Source organism: Gracilinanus agilis, chromosome 5 (assembly GCF_016433145.1).
Source record: "Gracilinanus agilis isolate LMUSP501 chromosome 5, AgileGrace, whole genome shotgun sequence".
NCBI lineage: Eukaryota > Metazoa > Chordata > Mammalia > Didelphimorphia > Didelphidae > Gracilinanus > Gracilinanus agilis.
This window is the reverse complement of record NC_058134.1, coordinates 51,160,467-51,177,342: the sequence shown is the minus strand read 5'-3', so window position 1 is coordinate 51,177,342 and position 16,876 is coordinate 51,160,467.

The window sequence follows — 16,876 nt, the reverse complement described above, 5'->3', positions numbered from 1 at the left end:
AGTTACCAGAATTATATAAACAATCATGTAAAGGCACACATAAATGAAAAGGGAAAAAGGAATTTTGAGATAGAGAAAGAATTCTGGGAAATGGAGTCCAAAGGTACAAAATTTCTAATTAATACAGTCTTCTTATTCTGATTTGCCCATTTACTCCTTTCCTCCTCTTTCCTTGCGCCTCTGAAAAATGGGTTGATTTTTGCCAAGAGCCAGGGATGTGCTGGAGCAATCTGGATCAAAGTAGAATACGAAGCCATTAATGTCATTAGGTAGGTGGGGGTGATGTTGATTATGAGCCACGATTAGTATCTGCTGTCCTGGAGAAAACAGAGAGACCTGCTGAAGTATGGCATCCATGGGTCATTAATATGGTTGGAAAGGAGCATTTGTGTTAGCCATAATGTCATCCCCAGAGAAGATGCTGGAGCTGAATTGGAACAAAGTTAGGAAGTGAAAACAGTAAAGATTTCGGAGGCTGGTTCAACCAAAGTCCAAGTTCTTGGACCTTCGTGGTCTTGCTTGAGTCACAACAACTTATTTGTCAGATCCAGGAATGTGCTAGAGCCAGCTGGCACCAGCTTGGGGACCAGCCCCCCATGATTCTGGGGTCTTTTTCTCCATCTCTTCATTTTGGGTGGGTAATGGTGGAGCAGACAGATTCTTGATTGCCTCTTGCTACCTGCATATATCTACATATCTATATATCTATATATATTTATATATATATATATATATGTATATATGTATATATCAGTGCTTGCATGAAATTATTTCCCTCTACAAGAAAATGTCCTAAAAGTCTTAGAGCAGTTTTAATCTTTCATTTAAAATTAATTTAAAATTTCAACTCATTTCATACCAACTTAGATAAACTAGACTCTAGCTCTTTCATCAAATAAGATAACCTTGTATATGTATACACTCACACGGACACACAAAGAACCGATGACATACTTTGCATACCTTCTCCCATCCATGAAACGAGCTAAAAAGAAATACCCTTAAATTATGAGCTCCGGCTTTGTAAAACCTGGTTTCTAGAGTCATTCTTAGGTGTGTGGGCTTATTAAGTGTGCGTACAAAGAAGGTTTCCTATCCTAATCACATTGATTAATCTGTAAAGTTGCTTTCCAGGCCCATTACCCATCCCTGTGCCTGAGGGCATGACTACCCTGGCATTTCAAGAGCATGCCCACTATCGGAATTGCATTAACTGTTACCATGGCGAACAAGCCTGCCAGTTCTGCTTTGGTCACTATTGATCGAGGGGATGATTTGTCAATACTATGACCTGTTTGGCTTGCAGAGTTGGGAGTCTGAGCAGCTCTCGTTTATACAGTGAGCCAGGAAATTCCTACCTCTCCGGAGCTCAGCGATGATTTATGAATGATCCTTGAGATGAAAGATGCCAAGATGAAAGATAATTTGTAAATGCTGGTCAGAATGACTACTGAACTTCTCCCTTTTCAGTAAAGAACCATAGCCAGACCTAAAAAAGCCTGGAATTTCTCCAGCTGGAATGCTTTCCAACCTATGGGGATGGGATGGAGAGCTGGGAAAATAAGCTTTTGGTGACTCAACTTCACCTTCTCAGTATTGTAGGACCTAAAACTTAGACTGCAGTTTTCAGTTCATCAAACTAAGGCGGGACGGAGTTCCTGACCAGTGGCGCTAGGATTCTGAGAGCAAGGGGATACAGGAGAATGATCATATGCTTTTAATTATTTAACATTTTTGTCATAGTGAGGCTCGCAGCTTTATAAATTTCTTAAGACAATTCAGTAGAACAGAACAAAAAGAAGCATACTTGATTTATGTCACTCTATACACACAGACACACACATACAGATACATATACAAACATGTATGAAGAATCCTGAATTTCATTTCAGGGCTGCTAAATTTTTTTCTTCACCATCAAATCTTTTAATTAGTCTAGGAGCATGAGAATTGTCAATCAAAGCAGGTATAACATCTTTCAAGTCATCTTTGTCAGCCCTAATAAAGCCCAGGGTCAAAAGCATCACCAATATGGCAGCCAAAAGTGCTCCCTGAAAAGAATTTTTTTTAATATTTTTATTTTTTTTTAGAAAGATTTTCCATGGTTATACAAATGCAACTATCAATAATATGTAAATAAGTCTTGATTGATCACACATGTTAAAAAAGAAGTTTTAAAGAAGGTTTAGAGCAATCATTGCCAACATTGGAAAGTCATTCCAGGAGAGCATTTTCTCTCCAATCTTATTCATTCATTCAAATATATATGTTTATCTACACAGATATATAGATATATTTGTGTGTACATACCTGTGCCTATGTTTTGCCTTATTTTTGTTATATTACTAAGTTTAGGTTTATTATTATTTTATTACTAAAATTTATATTATATATAATACACAATATATATTTATATTATATTGATTGATCAATTATATTGATTATATTATTAAGTCCAGAGGCAAACTTTTGCCTCCACTGTGAATATCATTCCTCTAAGATTATTTGGCAACCACACAGATATTTTCTTTATGTGTTTTGTTTCTTGCCTGTTAACTTTTTATAGCTTTATCTTATTTTCTTTCAGTTCCCTCTTTATTCAGCAATACTGGTGAGGAACATTGTGTGTGTGTGTGTGTGTGTGTGTGTGTGTGTGTGTGTGTGTGTGTGTGTTTTAAGCTACCTCTCAGAGTAGCTGCAGGGAGGCTGTAGTCCAGGCATGTTTCTGTCAGTCACAGGACACCTCATTTTAATTCCCTGCCTGTGTGGAGGTTTTGAGCCTATCTGTGCAATGACTGGTTAATCACCCTGGAAAGCCAGATAATACCAACCGTGTATTGGTCTCTCTTCGACCAACATCTAAAGAGAAAACTTTAGAAGTTATAGTGCAGAAGGTCTGCCTGAAAGGAGATTCATGGGAGAAAAGGGAAAAAAAATATACCATAACTCCTGAGACTCTGATTTTTTCTATTGTTGATTTAAATGAGTGCTTAAAGCAGGCAGCAGCATCTTTAACTTCCCCAAATGTCTGCGTTCTGGGTAAAATGACAGCACTGGGAGCATGGGTGGGGGTGGGGATTCCAATATGACAAGCCTTTAAGCTAGTTCTTTAATAACCCAGCTTTGGGGACTTAGACTAAAATAACTGTGAAGAAGCATTCATTGGTTGACTACAGCCATTGTCAAGATGGAAGCCTAAGTAGTGAGGATGATGGGTTTCCAGCCCTAATTTCCCTCCCATATCTCAATACCAAATTATTTCTATACATGTATGTTGAGGGTCACTTTAATTATTTAGCTAATCATGCTGGATTTGCATAAATTGGCTTTAGTGGAAAGGCTAATAAGATGCATTTTGCTGTGCAGCTGAAAGCAATTTAGGTTTTAGAGTCTAGTAACAACCAAAATGAGTGACTTAAAATTATAAGCATCTAACACTGAAAATGGGGTGAGTGCCACTGGATCATTAGGATTTGTTTTTGTTTGGGGGTTTGTTGTTGGTGGTGTTTTTTTTTTTTACATTTTTCCTGTCATTCAGAAATGTTACTTGATGGCTTTATGGGTTTTTCCCACTTGTGTTTATTCAGCATCAAAGGGTAAGACCACCAGAAAGAGAACACTCTAAATGATATGTGCGTGGACGTTTCCCTTAAGAAAAGAAAAAAAAAGCCAGCCTGTGTTGACATTGGAATGCTTTTTCTCCTCAGTGGTATACACATACCCCCATGCAAGTACCATGCATGCCCCTAGGATAAGTTTCATTTTCCAATCATATGGGAAAGGAATGGGGCAGTTCATTGTTTCATTCTTTCATTGATGGCTTTGGTGGGTAAAATCTCCTTTTGTTTTCAGTTTTAACTGTTTTCAGAATATTTGATAAAAATTAACGTGAGTTAATGACATGATTACAACATAAAAGTTGTCATGTGTTATTTGTCAATAACTGTTCTTCAAGCCTATTGAACTGGTAGAAAGCACAACCATTCTCCATTATCTGCAGAATGAAATCATTTTCTTTAGATAAGATTGTGAGCTTGCACTTACTTAGCCCATTAAGGTTTACAAAGCACTTTCCTAATTAGAAAGTATGATTTCCATTTTACAAATTAGCTCAATGAGAACTAAAGAAAGGGGAAGTAACGTGCCTAATGTCCCACACAACTAGTCACTGTCAGAAGCGGGACTTGACTTTGGAGGTCTCTTTACTCCAAAATCACTGTGCTTTCCACTTGGTGACTCAACTTTTTGTCAAATGGTCAAGTCCAAATAGTCATCTGCATGAACTTTAGAGGCCCCATCTTTCAGTCTCTTCATACTAATATGCCATTGATAGATAAAGGCCATTATTTGAATTCAGCAAACTAAAGAAAGGAAAACTTAAATAAGGCTTTCTTCATAAAACACAAACTTTGTAGAGTTACTTGCACTCAGATCCTTCTTCTTAGCCTAGACTAGAGTGCAACCTTTGAAGCAATATCTTCTTGGTTAAAAAGAGCATCTTTCCATCTGGACCCTATTCTTTTCTACTGTCATACGAAGTTCTCATGGTAGAGTTTAAGGACTGAAGACCATTTTTGAATCCTTTTAAGAGGTAAAATTTTAGGGTTTTTTTTTTTGCCTTTTATTTTCATTATCCAAAAGAGCCATATATCAAAGCCATGTAGCACAATGCTGAGCTGTGGAAAACAAGGTGACCAGAGGAGTCAAAATTGAGCTGGGAGGGAGAAGGGAAGATTTTTTATGGATTTTTTTCTCCAACTTGACTACAGCAGACCAAGCATGAATTGAGGAGTCTTTTTTGGATAGGAAGGAGGAGAATGGCTTGCCCTCCTGACCCCATAGGAACTGAGCTCTCCCTCCAGATCAGGCAAGACAGTGCAGCAGAGAGTGTTTGGAAAATGGCCAGAGAGAATTGCTTCCTTCTTCCTCCTGCATGAGAGCCAGTAGGAAACAAAAGAAAGAAGCCAGTAATGACTACAGCAACTACACCATTTCATTTCCATATTCATGATCCCTGAGGAATTTCTTTTCTAATCCTAATCATTATCTTTTCCTTTGCCTATGGTCCTTCTCCTTGCCAAGGTTAGCACCTCTACCTGCACAAGGGATCCCATTCCATCCTGTCTTCTCTGGCTAGTTGCCCTCAAATCATCCCCATTTGCCCAATTATTTTCATTCTCTCCCTGACTACTGGCTGCTCCCCTACAAACATGCCCAGACTTCCCCCACCCTGAAAAACCCCTCACTCCATCCATCCATCCCTGCTACTTATCAACCAACAAACCGTAAACCCTGTTTTTCTCTTTTGTAATGGCCTTCAATGCCTCCTGTTCTCATATGGTTACTTGACCATCACCCTTGCGTGGTGATGATCGAGCCTCTCTTTCCCTTCCCATCTTGATACCTTGGTGAATCAGTTCAACTCTTCATAATTCTCTATTCTGTTTCATATCTTGCAAAGTCCCAATCTTGGATTGCTTCCACCATCCACATTCTTTATTCCTATTTACCTGCTATTGAGAAAAACTGGTGAAAATCACAGACCCATGCTGACTGGACGCACTCCAAATTTAGGTTCTGTTTATCCGTGTGATTTAGGTTATGCGATCTCATATGGAATCTCACTTCAGTAAGGCAAACATTCTATTTCTCCCTGGCTGATTTGCTGTCCCATTCTGTAGCAGCTCTTCTAAAGCTTCTTGTCTTTCCTCTAGTTTCCTATGTCTCTCAGTCAGTTAACTGAAGAGCCCAACTCAATGACACCAAAAAATAAAATCAAATCATTCCACCAAGAGCTCCTCTTCTCTCCTCCTCTTCATCTCCTATCATTCCGATACCTCCCTTCCCTGTCTACTTCATTCTGGTCTCAGGATGAAGTTGTAGTCCTTCTTGCATGTCAAACTCATCTACTTGCACCCTTGGCCACATTCTCTCCTAACTTCTCCAACTGATTTTTCCTACTATAATTCTAGTATTATATTTAAGATTTTTGCATCTATGTTCATTAAGGAGATTGGTCTGTAGTTTTCTTTCTCTGTTTTTGGTCTACCTGGCTTTGGAATGAGTACCATATTTGTGTCAATAAAGGAATTTGGTAAAACTGTTATGTCAAGTAGTTTATATAGTATTGGGATTATCTTTGAATGTTTGATAGAATTCACTTGTGAATCCATCTGGTCTTGGGGATTTTTTCTTGAGGGAGTTCTTTGATGGCTTATTCAGTTTCTTTTTCTGATATGGGATTATTTAAGTATTGTATTTCTTCTTCTGTTAATCTAGGCAATTTGTATTTTTGTAAATATTTATCCATATCACCTAGATTGCCATATTTATTGCCATATAATTGGGCAGCTACTATAATCCTTACACATATATACTCTCTTGTCTTCAGACTCTCCAACTCTATTGACTTCTTTCTCAGTGCCTAAAACATGCAGGTGTCCCTGGATCTGAGAATATTGGGGTGGGGGGAAGAAAGGGGTAAGGCATAAAAATACTATAAAGGTATGAGGGACTAAGTTATGAAAGGCTTTGAATGCTGAACAGAATTTTATATTTGATCCTAGAGATGTTGGAGAGTCATTGGCATCTACTGAATTGGGAAGGGGTTTGACATAGTGAGACCTGTGCTATAGGAAGATTAATTTGACAACCAAGTGGTGGATAGTCTAGAATGGAGAGACTGATGGCATGCAGATCAATCAGCAAGCCATTACAATATTCCAGAAATAAGCTGATGGGGGCCTGTAGCAAAATCGTGGCAACGTCTGAGAAGAAAGGGGTATGTATATGAGAGATGTTACAAACATATAATCAACAGATATTGGAAACCGATTGGATATGCAGAGTGAGAGTGAGGAGTCAAGAATGTCACCTACGTTTTAGCTATCTGATTGGGAGTATAATGGTACCCTCCACAATAAAAGCAGAAATATTAAATGTATCTTTTATTCTCTTAGAAGAGAAGAGGGTTTGAGTAAAGATAATGAGTTGAATTTTGGACATATTGAATGTAAGACGAGATACTCAGTTTGAGATTTCTAATAGGCATTTGAAGATGATAAAATAGAAGAGGTTTCCCCTACATGGTCTCTCCTGAGTCCAGGAGAGAAACTAAGAATCATTAGCATGGAGATGACCATTGAGATAATGATGAGAAGTGGTGAGGTAAATAAGTGAAATAATATAGGGGGGAGAAGAGGTCCCATGACAGAATTTCAGGGAACCCCCAACTTAGGGCATGACCTGAATGAAGATCCAGCAAAGGAAACTGAGAATGAATAGTTAAACAGGTTAGACAACCAGAATAGAGTAGTGTTCTAAATAAAAGAGAATAACAAGGAAAACAGGGTGAAGAACAGTTTTGAAGACTTCAGAGAAGTCAAGAAGAATGAGAATAGGAGGGGGGAAACCTGAAGGCATTAATTAGATTTGATCTTTACTGCCTCTAGAGGTAAAATTAGAGGATAGAGGAAAATCATTTATGCTTCCACTGATAAAAATGTGTAGTAATCATGACCTCAGACAACAAAAGCAACAGTGAAAATAAACCTGATTAAAAGGGATAAACAGGAAAACTACATTTTGTTGAAAAGTACCATAGATAATGAATTTATATCAATACTAAACATACAGGCATCAAATAGCATAGCATTTACATATTTAAATGAAATTAGAGAGAAATAATAAAACCATAATAATGAAGAAACTTCAATTTGCCTCTCTCAGACCTAGAGAAATCAATATAAATGAATAAAAATAAGAGTAAAGGACATGAATAATATTTTATAAAATTGAATGAAAATAAAAAGGAATATACAATGAATGGAACCTGTACAAAAGTCAACCCTATAAAAACTTCACAAACAAATGCAGGAAAGCAGAAATATTAAATGTATCTTTTATAGGCCACAATGCATTAAAACTTTATTCAATAAATAGTTGCTAAGAAATAATAAAAAATTAACTGGAGACTAACCAAAAGAAAGTGTGGGTCAAAGAACATAGCAAAGTAACCAAAAAAATTTCATCAAAGATAATGAAAACAATAAGAATGACATACTACAATTTTTGGGATACAAGCAATATAATCTTCAGGGGAAATCTTATATCTCTTCACTTTATCAATAAAAGAAAGAAAGAGCAGATAAATTAATTGGATAATTAAAGGGGGGGTGAAAACCTCTGGAAAACAAATTAAACATAAAAATAGAGATCCTGAAGATCAAAGCAGTTTAATTTTAAAAATTGAAAGCAAAAACTACTGAATTAATAAATAAAACTAGAAGCTATTTTTTTAAATTAAAGTAGAGAGACCATTAGCTAACTTTATTCAAAAAAGAAAGAAGAAAAACAAATTACCTGTTTCAAAAATGAAAAATATTTATATACGACCAATGAAAATGTAATAAAAGAAATTATTAGGATCTATTTTGCCCAATTGTGTGCCAATAAAAGTAATAGTATAAATGAAATGAATGAATAATTACAAAAACATATGTGCCCAAATTAATGGAATTAAAAATGACTTAAATAGCCCAATCTTAGGGGAAATTTTTTGAATAAACAAATATGAATTCACAAAGAGGGGAAAAAACAAGACTAGATCAATTCATAATTTAATTTTAGTAATCATTTAAAGAAATATTAAGTCCAACATTACATAAAATATTTGAAAAAATAGGAAACAATGGATGAAGTCCTATCACATTCCTCTCTGACACAAATATTGTCTTGACACCTAAACCACAGAGGATCAAAACAGAGAAAGAAATATGTAGACTAACATCCCAAATAGATATAAAGGAAAATTTTAAAAATAAAATATTAACAAGAAGACTACAAAAAGTTAGCACAACGGTTATACACTCTTTCCAAGTTAAATTTACAGATAGAATTCCAAACTGGTTTGGTATTAGGAAAATGATAAACATAATTGATGCTATTAATAAAAAGAACAACAAGAATCCTATATTTATATCAAATGATACACAAAAACTTTTTGACAAGGTATAAGATCCATACCTCTTAAAAGCAATAGAAAACAGAAATAATTGGATTTTTCCTTAATATGACAAATAGTATCTGTAATGAGGATAAACTATTACCTGTAGTGAGGATAAACTAGAGGCCTTTCCAGTAAGGAGGTAAAGCATGGATCTCCAGTATCATCATAACTTCAGTATGGGGCTGGAAAGTCTAGCTTTAATGGTGACAAGAAAAAGGAATTGAGGAGAATCTGCAGGGACAAAGTCTAAACAAAACTATCTCTTTTTATAGGTGATGTGATGATTTACTTAGGTAAGCCTGGAAGAATCCACTTTAAAAACTAATGAAAACAACAACTTCATCAAAGATGCAAAACTATAAAATAATCCCACATAGCATTTGTCTATATTAGCAACAAATCCAATTGGAAAAGAAAGAGAAAATCCATTTAAAATGATGAACTTCTAAGCTACACACAAGGACTATATGAAGACAACCTCAAAACACTCCTAACACTGAGACAGATCTAAATAATTGGAAAAATATTGATTGCTCAAGGGTAGGCCAAGTCAATATAATAAAAAAATAACAATGCTATCTAAATTAATTTACTTATTGAGTGCCGTACAAGTCAAGTTATCAATGATTACTTTAAAGGACTAGAGAAAAAATTCATCTTAGGTAACAAAAGTCAAGAATCTCAACAGAATTAATGTGAGGAGAGGGTCTAGCAAAATATCACCCTTTGTCAAATGCAGATATTTGAAATGATAGCTTTGAAAAAAGTAAACTGCTTTTTCATTATGAACATGGTGTCTGTTTATTTTCCTGTTGAATACCTTCAATGCCCCCTTTTTCAATTAATTATTTTTTAAATTTGGTATTGGTTAAGAAATGTAAAGGTTTATGTGTAGAAAAGATTAGTTACCCAATATATGGAAGCAAATGAGCCCAAGGAGACTAATATTTGATGAATCCAAAGATTCTACTTATTGAAGTAAGGACAATAGTGAGGACAAAAACTATTGGGAAAACTATAAGATAGAAAACAGAAACTAGGTATAAATCAAGATCTTTCCCTGTATAACAATATAAGTTCCAAATGGGTACTAGACTTAGTCATAGAGGATGAGAGTAGAAGCAAATTAGAGGCACAAGAAAGACATTACCTATCAAATGTATTCATAGGGGAAAAATTAATGATCAAACAAAAGAAAGTGAATATCACAGGAGCTAAAATGAACAGTTTTTCTTAAAAAAAGTTTCTGCATAAACAAAACCAGTGCAGTTAAAATTAGAAGAAAAATAGTAAATGGGAAAAATCTTTATAGCAAGTTTTTCTGATAATTCTCATTTCTAAGATATGTAAGGATGTGTTTCAAATTTATAAGAATAAGAGCTCTTCCCCAATTAATCAATGGTCAAAGTATGCGAATAGGCAATTTTGAAAAGAATAACCCCAAACAATAAATAGCCATATAAAAAAAACTCCAGATTAAGGAAATGCAAATTAAAATAACTCTGAGATTCTATCTCACACCTATCAGCTTGGCAAAGTTTACCAAAAGAAAAAAAATGACGAAAACTAGAAAGATAGTAAAAAAACATATTATATGAATGCTTTGTTGATGGAGCCGTGAACTGGTCCGACTATTTTGAAAGTCAGTTTGGAACCAAGCTCAAAAAGCTATTAAATTGTGCATATCATTTGATTCAGTGATATAACTACTAGTTATTCTACCCTAAAGAGATCAAAGAAGGAGGAAGAGGAACCATATGGACAAAAAAAAATATTTAGAGCATCCCTTTTCATGGTAGCAAAGAATTAGAAACTGAAGGGATGTCCATCAACTGAGAAATGGCTGATCAAATTATGGTATGTGCAATATAAGAAATAATAAAGGGAATAATTTCAGAGAAACTTGAGAAGACTTTTATGAACTGATGAAAAGCAAAGTGAGCAAAATCAGGAGAACAATTTATACATTAACAAAAATGTTGTAAAGATAAACAACTTTGAAAGACTTATGAAATCTGATCAATAATATAATGAACAGCCATTGATTCCAGAGGACTCATGACAAAACATGCTGTCCATTTCCTAGTAAAGCCAGTGGACTCAGGGTGTAGACTGAAACTTTTTTTTTGACTTGGCCAATGTGAGGATTTGTTTTGTTTGACTATGTATAAATTTCTAACAGGGATTTTATTTTTCCTACTTTCTTAATTAGGTAGGGAAAGAAATAGATTTTTGTTTGGAAGAAAAAAATTTAAAAAAGATGTATTGAATCTAACAGATTTCTGGTCAAAGGTCCTTCCCTTCACTGCTATTTTCACAATGTAGACAATACTGATTAACCCACATTACTGTAGAATGCATACAAAAAGAGTTTTAATTTTGTACTTTCATGATACATAAAAATAATCGCTTACTTTGAATAGGCTTTTGAATTTTTTTCAAAGTGCATTACATATTTGATTACTACAACAACTCTGAAGGAGGGGCTAATATTATCTACATTTTACAGATGAAGAAACTAGGACAGTGAGTAAAGATTTGACCTCAGAGCTTTCAGATGCCATGTTCAGTCTTATATTTCATTTAATGAAACCTCACTCTGAATACCTAATTAAGAAAAAAGAGTCAGAATGTTCAGCTTTCCCCTTGTTCCTTCACATTTTATGTTTGTTTCTTTATTGCTCTCTCCTTCCCTCTTCCCTTCTCTCTTTCTCTCTGTACTTGTCTCCAACCCACTTTCTGTGTGTGTATGTATATATGTGTATGTATCTGTGTGTACATGTGTATGTATGCATATTCACACACTGAACACACACATTCAATAAGCCAATCATTTTATTTTTCTAGGAAAGTAGGATGAGATCATTGCAGAATTTATAATTTTATATCTGTTGCTTTTGCTTTCTCAGTCTTTGAATTGGAAATCTGAAATGACTAAGAGAGGCAACTAAATAAAATCAGTTTTGGCTAATTCCAAAACTAGATATCATCAATCCATGAAATTGTGAAAACTTACTGCCTTGTTATCTTTCACTATTTTCAGTTCAGATGAGCTTTCAAATGGGTTGGGGAGGATAGCACTGAAACTTGTGTCTTTTGATTTCTGGTTGTTTTTTAACACATCATTTTTCTGGCCATTTAGCTTTCATCATCCTATGAATGTGAAGTTTTTCTCATAAATGAGAGCACACTTATATTTTGTAATTATTTCAAAAATATCTTTCCCATTTTAAGATAGCTACAGCACTCCTGAACTGCCAAATTCAGTATCTTCAGGCTATTCCTTCTTCAGTAATTAGTTTTCACTAAGTTTTATTTTATTTGAGTAAACTCTTTTTGTAGAAGAGAGGAATACTCTAAAAATAAATATCTAATTTTACTCCCTCCTTATTGTGGAGTGTGGTGCAGCAGACAAGACAGAATCTGATGAAGTTTTCAGTAAGGGTGTGGAACAATACCTATCCGTGCGCAGGCTCAGTGGGCACATTCTCCTTTCCTTTTTCCTTTAATGTTCATTCTTACAAATTTGGGATACAGAAGAAGGAGCCTGCCATGCCCTAAGTGCACTGTATTGTATTATTAATATCAGGCTAGCAGCCTATTCCCACTCAACTGTCTTTGTGGTGTGCTGATGTTCTATGAAGTATCTGAGCTTAAAAGAAGGCGCTTTTCGTTGATGTGGGCTGATAGACTGGGATGGCATTTGAATGCACAGAGGACAATGTCGAATGACAGGATCTACAAGTCAAGGCAAGAAAAAACACTAAATTGTGTCCACTGTCCTAAGGAGTCCTTACTCCTTTCAGGGATCCACATTTGGGCTTTGTCTCCTGAGGGTTGGGGAGTGAAATCAGTGAAGAAGAGCATCTGAGATCCCCAGACATCAAGGTTTCCATGCCCCATACCCATTGCATCAACCTGGAGGCAGAGCAACTTTCCTGAAAATCATCCCTGATCCACAGCATGGTGGGTTGTGCCAAAATTCAAACATTTCACCTAAATGGTGATAAATACATCCAGTAAAATGCCTGAAATGCAATGCATTCTTTCTCTGGACCAAGAGTATTATCTTACTGGAGTAAAATAAATAATTTACATGGAGTCATTTTGGAGTTCAGTCATTGATATTTCTACTAAAATTAGAGAGTTTTCAACTTTCCTTCTCTCTGCCCATCTACCCCCCCAAAAGGCAGGGAATTCAGATATTATCATCAGACCAGGAGGGCTTCATTTACTTGGGCCTGCAATTCCATCTGGTCAGAACTTTCACATATTAGAAGATTTTTTTTTAAAAAAAGAGAATAACAATGTTAAATAAATCATTTTAAATCCAAACTTCCCACATTGACACCAAACACAACTGTGTCTTCTGAGAACGGAACCTGACACTAACTTCTGCTCTTTGGTTGGTTTGTTTCAAATTATCACCATTCTCTTAATAGGGTTTGTGTTATGTGTCCTTGGATTTTTAATTGCTCTGGATTATCATTTTCAATGCAATTAGTATAATGCCATCAATTACACATAATAATTACTGTAAATGGGGCTATTGGCCTAATTACTATAAATGTGAGGAAAGATGTGTGATTATAATGTCCAATTACACCATGTACAGTATTTATTTTATATTATTACATATAATGGTATAATGATAACACATAATTATATTGCATAATTCTTTCAAAAACATATCTGTTCCATTTTAAGATACCTACAATGCTCTTGCACTGCCAAATTCAGTATCTTCAGGCTCTTCCTTCATAAGTAATTAGCTATTAGAATTAGTAATTCACAATGGGCTAGGTACCCACTAAGCTTCATTTTAATTGAGTAAACACTTTTTTTTTCGGGAGAGAGGAATACTCTAAGAATAAAAATCTCATTTTGCCCCACCCTTAATAATCGGAAATGGCTCTCTAATTCTGTAATTGCCTCTACTATACGAATTCTAGAGAGAATCTAGTTCAACTTCGTAGCCTAGGAAAATCTCCCCATCCTTACCACGTCTGTTTATATACTGTATATCTATATATAAGTAAACACATTTGAATGATGACAATATTTAAAATATGCTTGGGGAGAAATGAATTCTTGTCTTCACTATGAAAAACATTATAATCATCCCTAGTTGCAAATGTACCCTTAACGAGTTTATAGCCCATAATTAATTCTGGGAAGGATGCTGTTTGACAGAGTGGAATTATGAGAATTGTGTATTGATAGTGGCAGGAGAAATAAATATATTTTCTGTGTATCTGCTAGAGTCTACTTGTGTTCCTTAGAAACTGGCACATCTCAGAGGTGTTGCTCTCAAAATGATCTCAGGATGGAAAGAAATCAGTAATTACAGAGCCAGGCATTCCGTTCTGTCCTAATTTTCCCACCAGTTTTTCAATGTTTCAGCTGCCTCAGAGAGTTAAAGTATTCTCATTAGGTAGCTGCAGAGGCAGCCGGCTTGCCTACTCCCTCATTCTCTCACTAGCTTATCCGTTCTCTTTCCTTTTTTTCCCCCTGCCTTGGGAGTGACTGTGAAGATCATTTGCTGGAATGATTGGCAGGTTAGAGGATTCGATCAGATGAGTTCCTCTTAGTGCAGGTCAAAAAGGCTAGTTAGCAGGAGCTGTCGAAAAATGCCAGCAGCATCCGAAATGGGAAATGTCATGACTTCGAGGCAGGGGGTGCCACCTGGAACAGAGAGCCCCCAGCTCATTAGCAAGTTACAGGATGCAAGCTTAACTGGAGGGAGCAGAGAAGGAAAGATAATACCCAATAGGGAAAATTATTGTGAAGTGGAATTGATTTCATGTATAATTTGTTTATCACTAGAGGGGACAAATGCTGTCCTTCTGACATGTGTGGAGGAGTGTGGACTGTGAATGAAGCAACTTAGCATAATCTCCAGGTTGAGCTCTGGATTTAAAGAATGCCAACTTCTTTCTTCTTAACTGTGGAAATGATCAGGTCATGTTGTATTAATTAAAGCTGACATTCTCTCAAATGGCTTATCCGGGCAATTGTAGCATTTCGGCAGAGACTGATAGAGATAGGCTACTGGAGAAAAGAAAGCTGGGGGTTTTTTGCGGTGAGGTTATTTTTTTTTCCTCCCCTCCTCCTGGACCAGGAAGACTATGACAGTTGCATACCAAATGATGACAGGGTTCATGTTTATCTTTAATGGTTAGCTGGATGGAATCAGATCCAAATATGGCTTCTGATTCATACTGTAATTTCACTTAGAGAGGAGACTATTGGCTCGTTGGGGGAAATTTATACTTACATCATGTATGGAGACATTTGTAAGATCCTCCATATCTAATAGGTGCTTAATGTTGGTTTAATGAATTACTTTATAGGAATTACATGTATAGAGAAATAGCTATTGGAGAGATTTCATGGAATTTTTTCATATTTATGACTGCTGATTAAAATTTGATCCGTGTCTTAAATAAGATAGCTTTAGTGTATTTGCTGTCTGGGATTCAGTTACACTTGTGCAAAATTTTATCTTTTGCCTGCGTCAGAAACCAACGATTTCTCCAATCATTTTGCTTTGCAAATTGTATGTAAACACATGCATGTGTTTATACTAAAATAAGAATGCCAATCTGTTCATTAATAAATGCATAGACATATGTGCCTATGTATACGTGACTGGCAGGTCTGCTTTAGCAAATGAAATATATTAGCATAATTTACAATGATTAAACAAAAGAATGCTGCAACCCATATACACCTATTCAAATAGATGATTAAAACCAGACTGCGAATACTACTCGAGGCTTATTAAGTTGAGCTTCCATGCAGTTGGGCTTTTTCCTACATATATTTCACGTGAAACTATATTTTCTTTTTGGTGAGCGACTTTTATGATCTCATTTATCTTTCACATATCTTAGATCTTTTCTTGTTATTGCATGTCACAAATGCCACAGCCGTGAGTCTTTCTGGTTGAACAGTGAAGATTGTTTACGTAGCATTCAGACTTTGGTTAGGACAGAGATTTTCAGAATCCCTCTGCCTTGAGCTTCTCTTTGCTCTTAAATATTGAGACATTTTACAAGGCAGTTATGAAATAGCTAGGCTTGTTTTATCAACCAACCACAGACTGTTGGATTTCCCTTTGCCTGTCTAATGTGAATAAGCATCTTTTAAAATCTCCTAGTCAAAACAGTGCTGGAAAATGCATTCTGTCCTGTGTTTAGAGTTTAAAAAAAAAAAGCTTAGCATTAAGCTACTGTACATAGCTATCAAGATACTGCATTAGCTTTGTCAAAGAGAGGATTTGAATCAGGCCTGGGAATCCAGAAATCTCCTCATATAAAAAAATTTTTTTTTATTCTATGGCCTGACTGATTCTCTAAACATTTTTTCTGGTGAAATTCTATTTAAACCAACTCACAAAAAATGTATGATTTTATTATAGTAAAGGGAATCAAGTTCATACACAGACTATTTTGATGTTGAAGAAGATGACTTTTAGAAAATATATAAATCAACCTTTTTGAAGAAAATTATTCTAGGTTTCATTTCTATTTAATTTAGAATAGAATTTTAGGTATATATATATATATATATATATGTACACACACACACACACACACACACACACACACACAGTGTATGTGTGTATATAAATTTCCAATTGCCTACAAGTCTATTTTCCACTTTGTGTATTATCTCCAAAAGTCAAGAACTTCCACCCATCCCCTGCCCAGTCAGCTCCCAAGAGGGCTAAGCCAAGAAAGAGATCTAGCCAGGCAGAACAGAAAGGGATATAAGGATTTGTGATTTGTCTGGGGACTTATGGTTTTTTTATTGAATATATTCACATTCACATAGTCTCTCTCTCTCTCTCTCTCTCTCTCTCTC